Below are 17,454 nucleotides of genomic sequence, written 5' to 3' on the forward strand. Positions count from 1 at the left end.
CTAAAAGGGACTTAAAGGTACGCAACAACAAACACTAGTAAATAAAACTAAGAAAAGGTAATTATCTAATAGTCTTAAGTATAAGGATATATTTCTACACAAAAATTTTGAAAATTTGAAAATACAAGCCTGAGCCACAAAACGACACACCTCGCAGCTGAAGCGGCAAACGAGATCTGGGTAGCTATTGCTAGGCATCATGGGATAAGGGGTAGCCTCGAGCCAGTAAACAGCATGTCCGAGTCAGAGCCGAGGATAGGCTCCGATCCCAAACAGCAAGAATGAAAGCAAGATGGACAACTTAACAATACATTCTGCTGTCACATCTTTTCTTTCTGGGGGCTTTTTCTCCTCTCTGCATCATTATATGGCACCCTACCTGTGCCCTATGTTAATCGCCAGGTCTACAAGCCTTCACCTACCATCAACATCCAAGACGGGTTCTTTTTTTGACCTACCCCATCGCTGACCCCCCTCCCCACAGCTCCCATACTATAGTGAGAGGATGGGTGTGCAGCAGAGATGCACGGCATTTTGCCCTGCCTGCTTGGCAGCTCAGTTACATCCAAACTATATTCTCTTTTGGGCAATCCCCCTAGTAGTGAAATGCCTAGCCTCCACCAGGGATAGTCACTGGGGACACTGTCAGACCCACCCACCTCACCCTGCCTCTCTGTCAATTGCCTGAGATGCTAAAAGAATCCAGGTCGGTTGGGACAGTCAGGGCTTTGTTTCGCTATACCACCAGAACAGCACTTACCATCACATTTTCACATTTAATGCAAGTTCTAACACATACACATTATGTGAATATAAACAGTAATACATATTGCATAATGCATTATACATTTGTATATAATAACAAAACCTAGAAATATGCGTCAAAGTACACTTAACAGGAATTCATAAAGTCCGCTTTCCATCTGGCTTTGATGTCCTCTGGACAGGTTAGCAGACAGTTACTGGTATCCTTTATGAAAGCTATGTGATGACTATCTTTTTTATGTTTTTCTTACTGCCTGGAAACTTAATGGAGTTTCTTTGTGCTAGCTGGTGAATCACTTTCCAGAAGCTGGTAGAACTTCTGACTCCTTGTTCTTTGCAATGCAATTGCTATTTTTATTTCTTCTTAGCCCGATTCATTTTTCTATCTCCCACTTTTTCCTGTATTCCTTTCCTTTAATAACTTCCTGGACTTCTGCATTCAACCACCAGATTTCTTTATGTACCTTATTCCATTCCTAGATCAGTCATATATCTGTGCTATAGTCTTCCTGCACGCTGTTTTGAGATGCTGCAATTCTTTGTCTCCATCTATTACCTCTTCCTCTTCTTCCTGAGGTGCCAAAGCCCTGCTCTCACTCCAGTCAACTTCCAAGTCTTCAACCTAGTCTCTGATAATCTTAGAGCTTTCTGTGACTACTGCTTGTAGCGAAGTGTAGCCCTCAATGGTTTAAGCTTGGGCCTGAACATTTTACTAGGGATGACTTTGCAGTCTCTGGTTTTACCCCAGTGCATTTTCCTCCAAGCAGAAGTCCACCACTGCTGCACTTTTGATGAACCATAATGCTGACCACCATTAAGGCATTTTCTTGACACAAGTCATTATTCCTTTTGTCTCACTGTCTGACTCGATACAAGCATTCAGATGTCTATTATCAGCAGACTCTTTGTCTCACTTTATTTAATAAGTCCTGTAACAACTGCTGCCCAAATGCCTTCTTTTCCTTGCCATCACAGCTGTGCTGTTGGGCCTAGGCCAAGATTATGTAGCCAAACACTGGAATATGACTGTCATGAGTTTGTCACTGATCCTGAGGACATTCCTCTCTGCCTTCAGAAGACTCTCCACTCAAATCCATACCCATTTCTAATCTGCCTCATCTTAAAAACTAGACTCTGTATCCTAAGCCAAGTGACTCTGGGGCACAATTTTTCCACCTTGTTTCCTGAATACAAAAAAATATCCAACATCCTACTTACCATCCACTTCCAAGCTACGCCTTGACAATGAACCTATACGGAGTGTAGCAAACATTCGCTCATTTTGGCAGGGTGATTACCAAGTATAACAGTCAATTATTCATTTTTGCTGGGTTGATTGCTTTTACACCCAGCTTCTGCTCAGCAGAGACCCAGGCTGGGTGACTGGATAACCCCAACCTACTAGCTTATCAACCCAGGGCTAGTGATCTTCATAGGAGGACAAAGATTAGACAATAGAAGCATGTAGCTTCCATCTCCTATTATAATTCATCCCTGGTATAGGCTTGAGTTGGTTAGTTTCTCAACCCACCTGGCACTGACGCACTATACCCCTTTTTGGCACTGTGGCCAAATCACCTAGAGATAATTTTATATTTACTGAGTGCCTAGCCCTGACACGACACAGTTTCTGGTCCCTACTGTCCTACTTAAAGGACACTGCGCACCACAGCAAATGTGTAAAGTGGTTGGTATACAATACTCTTCTCCTAACAGGCACAACTTAAGAGTCATGCTGCTACCCACAACTCTGTTAATTCCTGAGTGGAGTTAGTTGGCATACGTCTCAAGATGAACCAGGAGAGCTGGATCTGAACCCAGTACCTTCCATCATTAAGGTGGAAACATCCAGCATGTGTGGGATGAAGCAAATGCAGACATGGGGAGAATATGCAAATTGCACACACAGATAGTTGCAGATGGTCAGGCTCAAACCCTGGACCTTGTGCCTGTGAAATGAGGATCTTAACCATTATGTCCATTATTAAAATTAGCACTGGTATCAAGCCATCTTTCCTAAGGGTACAAATGCAAAAGTACAGTTTTGTACCTACCATAAATGTAGATGTTCGAGTGTATACACTGCTGCAGTCATTACACTTGGGTTATCCTGCTGTCAGGCAGTTCCCCAGTCGGCCTGAGTTCGAAAGTCTTGGTCCAGCATCGGTTGCTGTCACCTCCTCCCTGACGTCAGAGCGGCAGGTGTATGCAAGATGCAGCCGACGCCATTTCCTTCAGTTTGTCTTGCCCCAGATGTCAGTTGCCCCCAAATAGGTTGGCAATTCAAATTGCTAATAAAACATACATAATAAGCAAACAACCACTTTCAGCTACCAGCAAATACTCCCCATAGGTAGTAAAGGGTAGAAGACATAGGTACGTACCAGCAAGTAAGAGGGGAAGGGGGGAGGGTAACCTGGACTGCAGCAGTGTCTACACTCGAACATCTACATTTATGGTAGGTACAAAACTGTACTATGTTCATCGTGTTACACTGCTGCAGTCATTACACTTGGGTGGAATCCCAAAGCTGAGGTTGGGTGGCTGGTTCTATAAGGCATTAGGGGTGGCTATAAGGCCCTGCAGTACTACAGTGGCAAAGCCAGCTCTGGATTTAGAGTATAGAGGCAGATGGTAATGCTTGGTGAAGGTATGCACAGAACTCCAACTTGCTGCTTCCAAAATATCCTTGGTAGGTACTCCTCTGAGGTAGGCAGTTGAAGTGGCTGTTGCCCTAGTGGAGTGAGATCTAATGCTGCTAGGTACAGGTTTCCCATGGTGTATATAGCAGAAACGTATACAATGTCCTATCCATTTTGAAATAGTCTGTTTTGAAATGGCTTTTCCCTGTGCTCCTGCAGCATATGCTACCAATAATTGATCAGATTTCCTGAAAGCTTTGGTTTTGTCCAAGTAGAAGCGCAACTGCCTGTGAATGTCCAAGGAATGCAGTAGTCTCTCCCCTTTATTCTGTGGTTTTGGATAAAAAGTTGGCAAATGAATAGTTTGGTTTAGAGCCATACTGGATACCACCTTTGGCATAAATGTAGGGTTAGTTCTTAAAGACACCCTGTCCTGGTGGAAAATGAGGAAAGGTTCCACTGCCATTAGTGCCTGTAATTCTGAAACTATTCGTGCTGATGTTATTTGCCAGGAGCAGAGCAGTTTTCTAAGAGATGTATTTTAATTCTGCTGTGTTAGCTGGCACAAAAGGAGGTAAAGTCAATTTTTCCAGAACAAAGTTGAGGTCCCAAGTTGGAGTAGGTGCTCTACGGGGCGGTCTTATGTTTTTAATCCCTGAAGTACTGTCTTAGCAAAGGATTAGAGAAAATTGGTGGATCCGTGTTGTAATGAGCAGAGATGGCAGAGGCGTGGATCTTGATGGATGAGAAGGAGAGTCCTTTGTCCAGCATCTCAGTTAAATATTGTAGTATCTGAAGAATGTTTGGAACATGAAGGTCAAGGCTGTGTGCTTGGTTCCAGGCACAGAAATTCTTCCATTTATCTGAATAGGCTTTCCTGGTACAAGGCCTTCTGGCCTCCAGAATGACATCCATAACAGCTTTGGAGAACGGCATTGCCTGCATGACTAAGGACTCCTCCATGCAGCTAGATTTAAGGTCTTTAACTGGCTGTGTAGTATCTGATTATTGTGCTGAGTCAGCAGATGTGGGATTTGAGGCAAAATCCAGGGTGGTCCTTGTGCTAAAGTTCTTTAAGATTGGGTACCAGTGCTGGCGTGGCCAGTCTGGTGCAATCAGGATCATCATTGTCTCTTCTTGCCAGTCTTTTATGAGCACCTTTGGCAGGAGAGGTAGTGGTGGGAAAGCGTATACTTGTAGGTTTTTCCAGCTGAATGAGAGGGCATCCACTTTCCATGCTTGTGGATGGTAACTCCTTGTGTAAAATTTTTGTAGCTGGCAGCTCATTGGGGATGCAAACAGATCTATGTCTGGGCTCCACCATTTCTGTGTTATCATTCTGAATATCTGTGGATTCAATTCCCATTTGTGGGGATCCATGATGTTTCTTGCTTAAGTCTGCCAATGTGTTTTTCTCTCCTGGCAGGAACTGTGCTTGCAGATGAACTTGATAGTTTAGAGCTGTGTTCCACAAGGTCATGGCTTGCCTGCAGAGGGGGTAGGAGTGAGTGCCCCCTTGCTTGTTTATGTACCACATAACTGTCGTGTTGTCTGTCTTTAGTAGTAGTTGTCCTGGATGCAGCAGGTCCTTGAAAGCTATAAGTGCATTTTGTACAGCTAGCATCTCTTTTTGATTGATGTGAAGATGCCTTTGTTCTGCGGGCCACTTGCCCTGAATACAGTTGCCTTCCATGTGTGCTCCTCAGGCGTAATCCGATGCATCTGTTGTCAGTGTTTGCCTGGCTGTGGGTTGAGTAAAAGGCTGTCCCTTGTTGAGGTGAAAAGCTTGAGCCCACCATTGAAACTCCTGTTGAAGGCAAGGAATTAGTGTTATAACTGTGCCCAAACTTTGACAGTGTTGAGACCATACATTCTTTAGGTACCATTGTAGTTTCCTCATATGCAGTCTGGCATATGGAATTAGTAGTAAGCAAGATGCCATGTAACCCAAGGCCTGCAGAATTTTTCTTGCAGTGAGTGGAGTCATTGTTGCCATCAATTGAAAGCATTGAGTCAGTTGTCCTTGCTTGTCTGGCGTGAGATAAGCCATCTGGACTGTTGTGTTCAAGCTGGCACCCAGGAATATTGTCTCTTGTGAGGGCACTAGTTTTGATTTCTTTTCGTTTACTGTGTACCCCAGGCAACTTAACTTTTTTACAAATGCCAGATGCTTTAGAAGAATGTCCTTGCTCTCTGCTTGAATCAGGCAGTCGTCCAGGTATTGATAAATTTGAATTCCTTTCTGTCTGCAAAATGCAATTACTGGCGTCAGGCACTTTGTGAAGACCCTGGGCGCAGTAGATAAGCCAAAGGGCAGTGCAGAGAATTGATAATGCATTGAACCAGCTATGAATCTGAGGTATCTTCTGCAGTTTTGTCTGATAGGGACATGCAGGTATGCCTCCTTGAGGTCCAATTTCACGAGCCATGCTTTCTTGCCCAGCATGGGAAGAAGCTGCTGTAGTGTCAACATTTTGAATTTCGGAACAGCCAGGTAAGTGTTTAGAGAAGAAAGATCCAGAATGGGCCTCCAGGCTTTGTCCTTCCTGGGAACTAGAAAGAGTCTTGAGTAAAATCCTTGTCCTTGCTCCTGTGGTGGTGCCTTTTGAATAGCTCTCATATCCATGAGTGCTGTAATTTGTTTTTGAGCCTGTGTCCATTGATTTGGTGGCAGATTGGGCATTCCTTTTAACCTTGGCAGAGTGTGAAAGTGGAACCTGTAACCTTGAGATACAATGTTGAGAACCCATTTGTCTTTGGTGATCATATGCCAATTGTGATAAAAAAGTGCCAGTTTTCCTCCCAAGGGGGCTGCCAAGAGAGAGTTGTTTGGCAGCTGTAGCGGGAAGTCATTGGGGCTGCTTTTTATATGGTTGGGGCCTGTCTTCCCCTTCTTTCTGGCCTGATGCAACCCATTGTCGAGGTGTGTAAGGACCTTGTGGTTGACCTCTACCTCTTGGAAGTCTGTATCTGTCCCTTTGAGGTCTGTCTGTAACTGGAAAGGAGCAATTCTTAGTTGGCCAATTTCTGCTAAATCTAGGAGGCTGAACATGTAAGAAATCTTTTACTGTTTGTACAGATTTTGCCTTATCCTACATTTTCTTTAATACCTCTTCTGCCTTAACTCCAAATAACACATCCTGCTGCAAAGGGCATCCAATAATTTTGCTTTAACATGGTCTGGTAACATATGGTCTTTTAGCCAAGCATATCTTCTAATGACAGAGCCTGTAACGGCTGCTCTACAGGAGGCCTCTAAAGAGTCAAAACCACATTGCAAAGTATGCTTTCCCACCTGTTCAGCTGCATGCAATAAATCCTGCATTTCTTTAAAAGTAGGAGGATCTGAATCTGGAAGCATTTTTTGTTTCAACTGAGACAGTAGAAATTGCTGATATTTTAGCATGTGAAACTGGCAATTTAAGGCTCTCATTGCTAAAGTTGCAGACGTATATACTTTCTTTCCCCATCTGTCTAATGCTCTGGAGTCTCTGTCAGAGGGAACTGGATTATTGGATGATGAGGAATTAACCCCTTTGGGTCCCTGGGAAATAGTTTCAGGGTCAGCAACACGGCTTTTGTACAGAAATTTGTGAGAGTCGGGGACTCTGTAGTATCCGTCAGGTTTAACTGGGGCTGGAGGTAAGGAATCAGGATTTAGGCTGGATTCAGTATACACATCATCCACAATATCTAGCAATGGCAGAATAGCAAGGGGTCTGTGTTGAGGTAATAAAAGGAAGTCTCTGAGCCTTTTCTTGGATTCTGAGTAATCCTGGCCTTCCCAATGGAAATTCTCCCTCATGGTATGCAAGGTTTCCCCAAAGGAGTGATCCTCAGGCGGAGAGGCTGATGGACTTGACTCCTCAGCATCAGAATCCTCATAAGGGGGTAAAGAATATCCTAGGTCTGAGGATGAATCTGAAGAGATGGACACCTGGTCGGATGATTCATAGTCTGCATCCTGTCTAGGCCTTTTATCAGGAGGGGGATGGGACCCCCTGATCAGAGTGATTAGGTCTTCGGCCATCTTGAGCATTTGTTTCTTAGGCATGGACGCCTGTGCTGGAGAATGCTGTATTTGTTTCTTTGATTTTAAAGCTGGCTTAGACTTAGCAGAGGGTTCAATGCTTAACTGAGTAGGTCTGAAAACACCCTCTGAAGCTGCAGGTAGCTCAGCTACTCTGGATCCCTCTGAAGGGTTAGTTTCGGTAGGCTGAATAACTTGTGCGTCCGAAGGCCCAGCCATCTCCACATGGGAGTCAGAGGCAGCCTGTGGTTCTACAGAACCGGTCGTCAGGGGCTGCGAAGGCGCCTCGCTGAAAACCGGAGAACCGGCGACTGGCCTAGAAGTGGCTTCGTCGTCAGTTTTTGGCCTCTGATGCCTATGCTTGTCTTTGCGCTTTTTATGTATTCCGGTCGTCGGTAGTTCCGACGGCATGGTATAATTGAATTTTCTACAGAAATAATGTCGGGCAAAATCAAACCGACGTTTAATAGTGCGTTTTGTTAAACCTAGCACAAAACCGACAGCCAGTGACGTTGTGGTCTGGGCCTGGGCATGGGATACAATAAGAATGGAAATCCTTGAGGTATTTGCTTCCCACAAGAAATACAGTTATTAACTTTTACTGACATCGGCCTGAGGCAAGAAAAAGTTTCTCCAACGGGGTACTTAGCTTTGTAGAAGACTTCGGTTCTGGATTCGGAATGAAAATCTCAGGAGACGGCCGACCGCCACTTGCGAACTGTTTTTGCTTCGGGCACCGCGTGGCAAGAAAGACTGAAGAAAATGGCATCGGCTGCATCTTATATACCCCTGCCGCACTGACGTCATGGAGGAGGCGACAGCAACCGACGCCGGACCAAGACTTTGGAACTCAGGCCGACTGGGGAACCGCCTAACGGCAGGAAAACCCAAGTGTAATGACTGCAGCAGTGTAACACGATGAACATCATATGATTCATGCTCTCACTTATGATCAATGACCTGGTGCCCCCTCCAACCTTACTGAGCCTTGAAGGAGATATTACTAATAGAAATCTTTGTCTAGGGTACCCAAACTCCTGGCAGAGCGTCTCTGGAGACCATTCGCTGGTATTAAGCCAAAAAAACTTAAGCCCTGGAAAACAACCTCCCCTCCCAAACACACACAAACGCATGCTGGGAGTTTGGAGTGCCTCTCCTCTGGATTATCATCATGTTTTAGGGAAGAACTGGTTCTAGCTTGAGCCACTGCTAACTGATCAGCTCTGTAATAGTTTTGTTATGAAAATGGTCACTACAATGGACTCCTCTTGGAGGAATAAGCTTCACACTACTTGCTCCTTGGGACTGTATTCTAGCTGTGGCTTAGCAAGGTAGGGCAGAAGTCTCTCTCTTGTTCAGCTGGACCTACAGGGGTGGCAGGGTTGAACTACAGAGCACTTGAGGCACTGCCTTATGTTCTGATCTTCTCTGATAACAGTACAGGCAAAACTGGTGTGGATACTGACTGGTAGTTTGATGGCCAGAGAGATTCTGGACATTTGAATCTGGGCTTTGAACAAAGGATTTTCACCAGCATATGTAGAAATCAAGCTCCAAATTGTGCAAGCAGCAGAAAAGAATGGGTAGTCTCACAGCCTTGGGCAGGTGATCTTCCTGAGAAAATGCCAGATCATTACTGCTTCAGAAGGAGAGTCCAAACATCATCATATAGGGTCAATGAAGACTGACCAACAGATAAGCATTGCACCTTTAAGGTTCTAGCCTGCTCAGAATAAGGTCTCTGTCAGTCTGCTTATATAAGCATATGTTACCATATGTAACCTGGTTATCCATCTCATCAAATACTTACTGCAATATTCACTATGACTAACTTATAGACCATCTAGGGCAGTAGCAATGTAGTAAAATATCTCTTCTTTCAGTGCAATACATGTTGTAGATTCATAAATTAACCATAGTGCAATACTCCAAGGTCCACAGTGTAATACTCTAATGTTCACAGTGCAATACCTCTGTGCAAGGAACAATGCAATGTCTTAAACAAGTACTTGTGCAATACTAAGTCTCATGCAAGTAAGTGTTCAGTTTTAAAAGTGTTAAAATGTGTTTCTAATTATGTGCAATATTAGTTTGTCTACTTGCATGTCTGTGATGTAATATCTAGGTGTTATATGTGTAAATGTCTGTGAAAACAGTCTATATGTTGTCTGTACATTAAGTCCGGAGACACTAAATTTTGTTCAGTTTTTGCACTTGTGTGACTTCTGAAGGACAATAGAGTTTACCTGGACTTTGTTGTGAACTGCTTTTTGATGCAGCATCATCTATGCCACAGACAGCTGACTATGACAAATTCAAGCATATTTCTGCTTGAAAAGAAACAGAATGTTGAAACTAATGTCTGGACTACAACTGCTGTAGTGATGGATTTGAAAACAATTGTTTCTGAAGCATAGTGCAGTGCCTCTGAACTCAATGCCCATCCCCCCCCACCACCACCACCAACCTAAACTAAGGTCTGTGCTGAACAGTACAGGTAATTGAACGGCTCCTTAAACTATTAAAGAGCCAGCCCAAAATTAATGTAGTCAGTGGCACTATGTCATAAGCACAAAGTCCACCACAGTTTACAATTATAATCCATCTATAATCAAGAAAAAATATCCAAAGTGCAACAGCTAGAAGAGCGGATTTGCCAAAATATATCCAAAGTTTATTGAATCCAACAGCAGGTATTGAATAAAGTTAAAACCATAAACGCTTTATGTTTCAACTCGCGTTTTTGTCCCCATTAACTGGACTTCATCAGATGCCACACCTCCTTTTCTAATTACTTTTATACTATTAATTTAATATACAACCAATAAAATTCATCCATTATATTTCAAATAGACAAATGAACATTTTATATGGGCTCATCAATTAATTATTACATCATCCCTAAAAGACACTCCATTGTTTTTATCTGCTCATCCGCTCTTCTAGCTGTTGCACTCTGGATATTCTTTCTTGGTCTTTTTGGGTGCTTTACACTAACTGTTTGTTCCATCTATAATCAAGCAAAACTGTTACAAGTAAGCTGAAGCTTACTTCCACTGGGGTAGTGGGGGGACTGGACTTCCTTGCATTGGTTGCAATTTCCCTGTACTCCCAAGTTCTGTGAATGAACCTTGTCTTTGTGCACCATTTCAAAGAGGAAGTAAAAATCTTAAAAAGATAGCTTTGGCCACACTGTTCCTTGAATTTGCCTAAATCTTGGATTTCCCCTCGTCTGCTTTTCCTTGCAGCTGCTTCTGTGTATTAAGTTAACACTCGTACTGCAGAAAGTAAAAGACAGTATACAACTCAAGAGTTAAATGCACCAGAAAATAAGGCACTGGGGTGTACAGCACAAAACCCTTTCTGCCTCACACAAAAAGGAATGTTCTGCCAGGGGAAATGAAGCATGATGTGTGAGACAAGGTACAATCTAAATTCATGTTCACCCTCCTTGTCACTCTCAGCTTTCTTAAGAACTGAAAAAAGTGGAACTGAAAAATAAAAATGTGACAGCAGTAGAAAAATACCTTATTACAGTCTACGGTTATCGCAATGTTGTTTTTGTTTTCCCACTTGACTTTGTCCTTTGATTCCTTGTTAAGAACTGCACCGGGACTTAATGTTGCTAGAACAATACGGTAAGGATGACTCTCTGAAAAGTTTGAGCATTTCACTTGTGTATCAGGTCACACAACCTGGGCTGCATGTTTTTTTGTGCAATGTGTGCGGTTATGTCCAGGATGATTCTGCATGCTGACCACATTATGGCACTCTAGAGCATGTGCCAGCTGACTTTTTATTCTGTTACCGGAGGTTAGGCCTCATTCATAAATGGGAGCTGCTCCTAAGGCACCCTTACCCACCATCACCACAAAGGAAGGAAAGCATGCAAACGTTCTGCTCAGCGAACCTTACATATACATTGCATTTATTCAGCGAACCTTACATATACATTGCATTTATTCAGCGAACCTTACATATACATTGCATTTATTCAGTGAACCTTACATATACATTGCATTTATTCAGCGAACCTTACATATACATTGCATTTATTCAGCAAACCTTACATATACATTGCATTTATTCAGCGAACCTTACATATACATTGCATTTATTCAGCAAACCTTACATATACATTGCATTTATTCAGCAAACCTTACATATACATTGCATTTATTCAGCGAACCTTACATATACATTGCATTTATTCAGCGAACCTTACATATACATTGCATTTATTCAGCAAACCTTACATATACATTGCATTTATTCAGCTTAACCTTACATATACATTGCATTTATTCAGCAAACCTTACATATACATTGCATTTATTCAGCAAACCTTACATATACATTGCATTTATTCAGCGAACCTTACATATACATTGCATTTATTCAGCGAACCTTACATATACATTGCATTTATTCAGCGAACCTTACATATACATTGCATTTATTCAGCAAACCTTACATATACATTGCATTTATTCAGCAAACCTTACATATACATTGCATTTATTCAGCGAACCTTACATATACATTGCATTTATTCAGCAAACCTTACATATACATTGCATTTATTCCTGGTGGCCTACTACTATTTGAAGGATACAGTTCCTTTTTATAACTGGATCAACATGAGTCTTTCTTATTAACACAGCGGACTTTTACTATTTTATTACCAGTGACAATGCACGTCCCGAGGAGGAAGTGACATCACATACTAGATGGCATGAAGGCATGCGTGAGCCAGCAGAGGCCCCTTTAGGGCAGGAATACAGGCTTTCTGAAAGATTAAAAAACAAGAACTATCAAAAGCCCAATTATGCACTAAAACAATACAAGGACTATGTCGCACAAGGGGTGAGGCCGAAAAACAGCAAATATTATGTGGGCAATCAGCAGAGGAGATGATGGACTTTGCCATCACGTTATTTAATGAAGTACTTTTGGCATTCCCAATGGTTCCAGTTGTGGGGTAACAGAGCAAGGCTGTGACTGTTTAGCGACTATGCCAGTGGTGTCAAGTATAATAAAGTAGCCTGTATTTTTCAACCTGAGCATAACAATTGTACTTTTCACAAGAATGTGTGTGATGATTTTAGTTCAGGTTGTGGGGAACCTGATAGTACTTTAATTAGTTATAATGATGTGTGACCATATAAAGTTGATTTCCATCACATGCATTCAATGATGAATGCTCATGATATTGGACATGAAAGTATGGACATTTCTTATGGACAACTGATGTATGGTGTAACTGAAAGTGTTATAGATAATGAAAACATGTTGAATGAGGAAGCAATTTTTTTTTTACTGTTTTGGAGCCTAATATTATTAACAACACGGAAGGTGATTTTAAAATTTTTAATTATTCAGGAAAAATAATTGACGCAAAACACGCTGATTTGCTTGCAAAAGGCTTTACGTTTGTTCCAGCTAGGAGAGCAACTATAGTAGATTTACTTATTGACTTGAAAATGTATACACACAAATTGAATCTAGCCTTATGGTTTAAGGAGGGGGATGTGATAATGGTGACCTAGTGTTTACAACCCTCCATTGGCTAATGTGGTTAACATTTTTGAAAAGGTGAGTCACAATTCAGGGAAATATTACATTTTAAAAATAATAATATTGAGAATAATCGGACTGATTGCGAGAAAAATTTGCTAAGGGACATTTCAAGTGATAAAATCTATTAGAGTCATGAAACCCGATAAGGGTAATGGGGTGGTCATAATGGATAGTAGTGATTACAGTAACAGCATGTTGAATGATGATATATATCAGGAAAGTTCTCTTAATGAAATTAATATTGCTTATAGGCAAATTGACCTGCTAGTGGAGGACATGCTGTTTCAAGGGCAAATTGAGGAGAATGAATATGCATATTTAAAAAATGACCACCCAATAGTTTCAAACATTTTTGCAATTCCCAAAATACATAAAGGATTGAAAAACCCAAGTTTTAGGCCCACTGTGGATGTAAACAGGGCAAAAACTGTTTTCACTGGGAGATAATTAGATTTTCACTTGAAGAAAGGTTTGCATTATTTTCCCTATATATGTAAAGACTCTTGGCAGTTTTTAGATAATATGAATAAAACTGCATACAAGGACATGTATTTAGCTACTACAGACATATGTAATTTATTTTCTGTAATTCCCCATGGTATTAGTTTAGCATGGTTAGAACTACAATTAGCAGACACTGGATGCTTTCAATAGGATAACAATGTGTACAGCACCTTAATGGAAGTGGTGCTTAAAAACAATTATTTGTTTTTCAAGGGACAGTTCTATAAGGAAGTGACTGGAGTAGCAATGGGGGCAGCTTATGCCCCCATATTTGCGAACTATGTCATGTCACACTGGGAGAAAAAAATACATTTTTCATAATCAATTTAGGGATGATATTGTGTTTTTTACCTGATACCTTGGATGACATGTTTTTGCTGTGAAAATGTACACAAAAAAAGTTAACAGAATTTTTGAATTACTTCAATGAAACTGATTTTTTTTTAAATTTATATATGAATACAGTAAAGAAAAAGTAACTTCTTTAGACATTGAATTGAAGGTTGATTCACAGGAAAGACAATTTGTATCTAGGATTTATAGGAACCCCACTTTTTCCAGTTCATACTCGAGTTATACCAGTTGGCACCCAAACCATCAGAAAAAGGCAACTGCTAAGGGCCAATTCTTTAGGGCAGCCAAAATGGTTAGTTTGGATAGGGAATTTGAGGAAGAACTGGAATTTATTTCCAATATGTTTTTGAAGAGAGGCTATCCACAAACCCTTGTTGATAGTATAAAACAGGAAGTATTCAACAAGAGAAATAAAAGGGTTTATAAAAGCCTATCTTAGGGGACATTTATAATGCGAGTTTGACAACGGCTAATAATACTGATTGTAATAATGTGAAGAAAAATATGGGAAGAAGTTTCATTTCCACTTATACTGATTCCTTTAATATAGCAACAGTAATTCAGAAGAATTGGGAAATATTACGTATTGATAAGGAAATTATTAAGGTTGTGGGTGATGAGCATAGTTTTGTTTATAGAAAGAACAGGTCTTTTAAGAAAATTTTGGAGTCTGGCTTATACAGTTTTACAAAAGGAAGTAAAAAGACCGAGAACTTTAAATGTGGCAGTTGCACACAATGCCCCTATATACTGGTGACTGGCAATAAGTTTTGCCTTAACTGGAAGAACATAACTATCAGGGGGCATTATAATTGCAGAAGTAAAAATGTGGTCTATTTGGCCAAATGTTTGGAATGCCTGGCATTTTACATAGGGAAGACTTGTAGGCAATTTAAAGACAGGATTTATGAATATGTCACTGACATCAAAAATATGAAGCTAATGCCCTGTATAGACATGTTAAAGAAAATCAGAATCATAGGTTTGGATTTTTATTGATTGAACAAATGGTAAAGGATGCACAGGGGTTTGTGGTAGATGAAAATTTTAATATTGCTGAATTTAAATGGCAGTTATTTTTGAATGCCACAAAAGCCCCTGGAATTAATGTGTGTGTAAGCATCAATTGCATGTTAAAGTTTAGAAATATTTTAGGATGATAAGGTTATGCAACAGTGCTGTACGTGTCATAAGTTAGGTTTTATTTATACAAGTATACATATTATTCCTATACACATACATTTTAATAAGTGTTATATATTTTTAAGGCTCAATAGATTTTGTGATTGGATATTACTGATTTTAATTGACTAATTAGGCATGTATTTAAGGACTGGGTTGGGGTAATTACTTTATTCTGATGAACTCCTGAGAAATTTGGGATGAAAGCGCTTAAAAGAGGCATTTCATGTTTGTGAAGTTGTAATAAAGGAAGTTTGGACTGCAGCTTGGGCTGACGTTTTTCCTTGGTTATTACTTTAAAGATACAGTTTACTATTTGATGGAAACTGCTCCCTTTTAATACTGATAACAGGCTTTCTTTTTTTTCTAATTAAACTGCAGTTTCATTTTTAAACACATTTCTAAGCAGTTATTCTTGCACTGTTTTTATTTCAATTTGTTAAGGGAAGTGAACTGATCCAACATAAGCCTTTCTTATTTACATGAAAGTTGAATAGGCAACTGAAATGCATATTACACTGAGCACAAATACAATAAAAACAGTAAATAAACATGTCAAATCAACACAAGTTTGATAATTTAAACAGCTAAAACATTGCATCAAATAAAAACTTGTGATAAACAGCTCTTAAGGGCTACAAAATCAAATACCTGCATGGATACAAAGAACACACCACTACCTAGACAAGCCGAAACCTGCAGGCCAAGATAAGTTTCAATGGGTGAGTTATTAAAAGGATGAAACAGGATAGCAGCAGACAAAAATCCTGGTTAAAAAGCAAAGGATGATTCTGAGGAGTGACATAGGACCAAAAATTAAAATGGCAGTGTTGCCAGCAGAAAGCTTGTGTGGAGGGAGTGTCTTGTGAGCTTTGGATGACCACAAAACATGCACAGATGTAGCCTCATACAACTGCATTGAGACAATTTCCAAGTCTAAAAAGAATAGCTTAGCTGAAGAGCAGGATATGCAGCCAATTTGCCTGACTGACTGTTGTATGGTAACAGTCCAGGTGAGCAAAGCAAAAATGTAAAATGTTTGATTGTAAAGGGCTTGTAGCTTGCTAGCATTAGTGATGAAAGAAAATGCAGTTAAAAGGTAATACATACTTAAAAGTAAGCAAAAAGAACGGTCATAACTACAAAGATCTTGAGCTGAATGAAAGCAGTCTATAAACACACCAGTAGGTACCAAACTCCTTTTTTTCCCCAGAAGGGGTCTTAATTGAACATTAAAGGAGAGAGAGCAGCCAAGGAAAGTGTCTTAACTTCTTAAAAGAAGAAATGTTTTCTACTGGTCCTGACAGACAAAAAGAAATGTAGTAGGAACACACTGGCCACTGGGCTCTTGGGTAGATCAGGGATGTCTAACTCAAGTGCTCCCATAGGATGAACGGGCTGAATGGGTGTAAGTGGTGGAACTACTGGATTGGTCCTGTCGGGGGGGGGGGGACTGAGCCATGTGGAAGATAGGAGAACCTTTCTAGATTTACCAGAAACTGATTTGAAAACGTAGTTTAACAAATCAGGACCACATATCTTTGGTGAAGCCAACAGCACTTAATTAGCCAGGCATAGGGGGTTTGCTCAACAGATCTAAACGTTTTATGGAGATCTAATCACAGGGTAGTTAAGTTTCCCCATCCATTTTACAGTACATAGTATCAATGAATGACATGATTGTTGCCATGGTGATAACCCCTCCCTCAAGCCATGTTGCTATAATATAATGCTATAAAAGAACAATACTGTCCCTTAATTAATGAAACATCACAGTCTCAAATACCTTAGACAAACGGAAGAATAATAATATGGGTCAGAAATTCACTGGGTCAATGGACTCGTCTCCCTTAGGCAGTCATGTACACTTCTGTTTGCTAGGTAGATGCATGCACACTTCTGTTTGCTAGAATATATGTAGGAAAATATAGCTAGTTAAATGCATGTACACTTGTTTTCTAGAATATACGTAAGAAAAAAGTCAGTTAAATTCATGTACATTCTTGCTTCCTAGCATATATATACATTAAAGGGTTAAACTGCACTTAGCTAAAAAAAAAAAAAAAAAAGTAAAAAGGCACCCAAGCTGTATGTAACATGAATGTTCCGTGTTTGGCACAATTTCAAGGAAAAATGCAGATAAGGATAACTCCTTAATTCCAGAGACCCAGGTGCAAGAAATGAACAATTCCTTACTGCGTTGGAAACCGTACAGGAATGACTCCCTAAAAGTTATTCACCTTGAAACAGAACACAAAGTAGTTTATTAACAGACTGCATGACATCTGATGAATTCCAAAAACGTTCTCATGGACAGGATCTGAATTGCAGAAGAAAAATATATACAAGGACAGTAAAATTATATGATGTTAGATCGGATTTCTTGGAAGATCTGTT

General features: G+C 40.5%; 1 protein-coding gene across 1 annotated transcript in view; it reads right to left on the reverse strand.

Annotated features, from left to right (window-relative positions):
- CD82 (CD82 molecule) overlaps positions 1-17,454 on the reverse strand; it is a 1,552,457-nt gene that overhangs the window by 781,186 nt on the left and 753,817 nt on the right. The window lies entirely within an intron of this gene.

Source organism: Protopterus annectens, chromosome 9.part0 (genome assembly GCF_019279795.1).
Source record: "Protopterus annectens isolate FY-2018-M chromosome 9.part0, PAN1.0, whole genome shotgun sequence".
NCBI classification, from domain to species: domain Eukaryota; kingdom Metazoa; phylum Chordata; order Ceratodontiformes; family Protopteridae; genus Protopterus; species Protopterus annectens.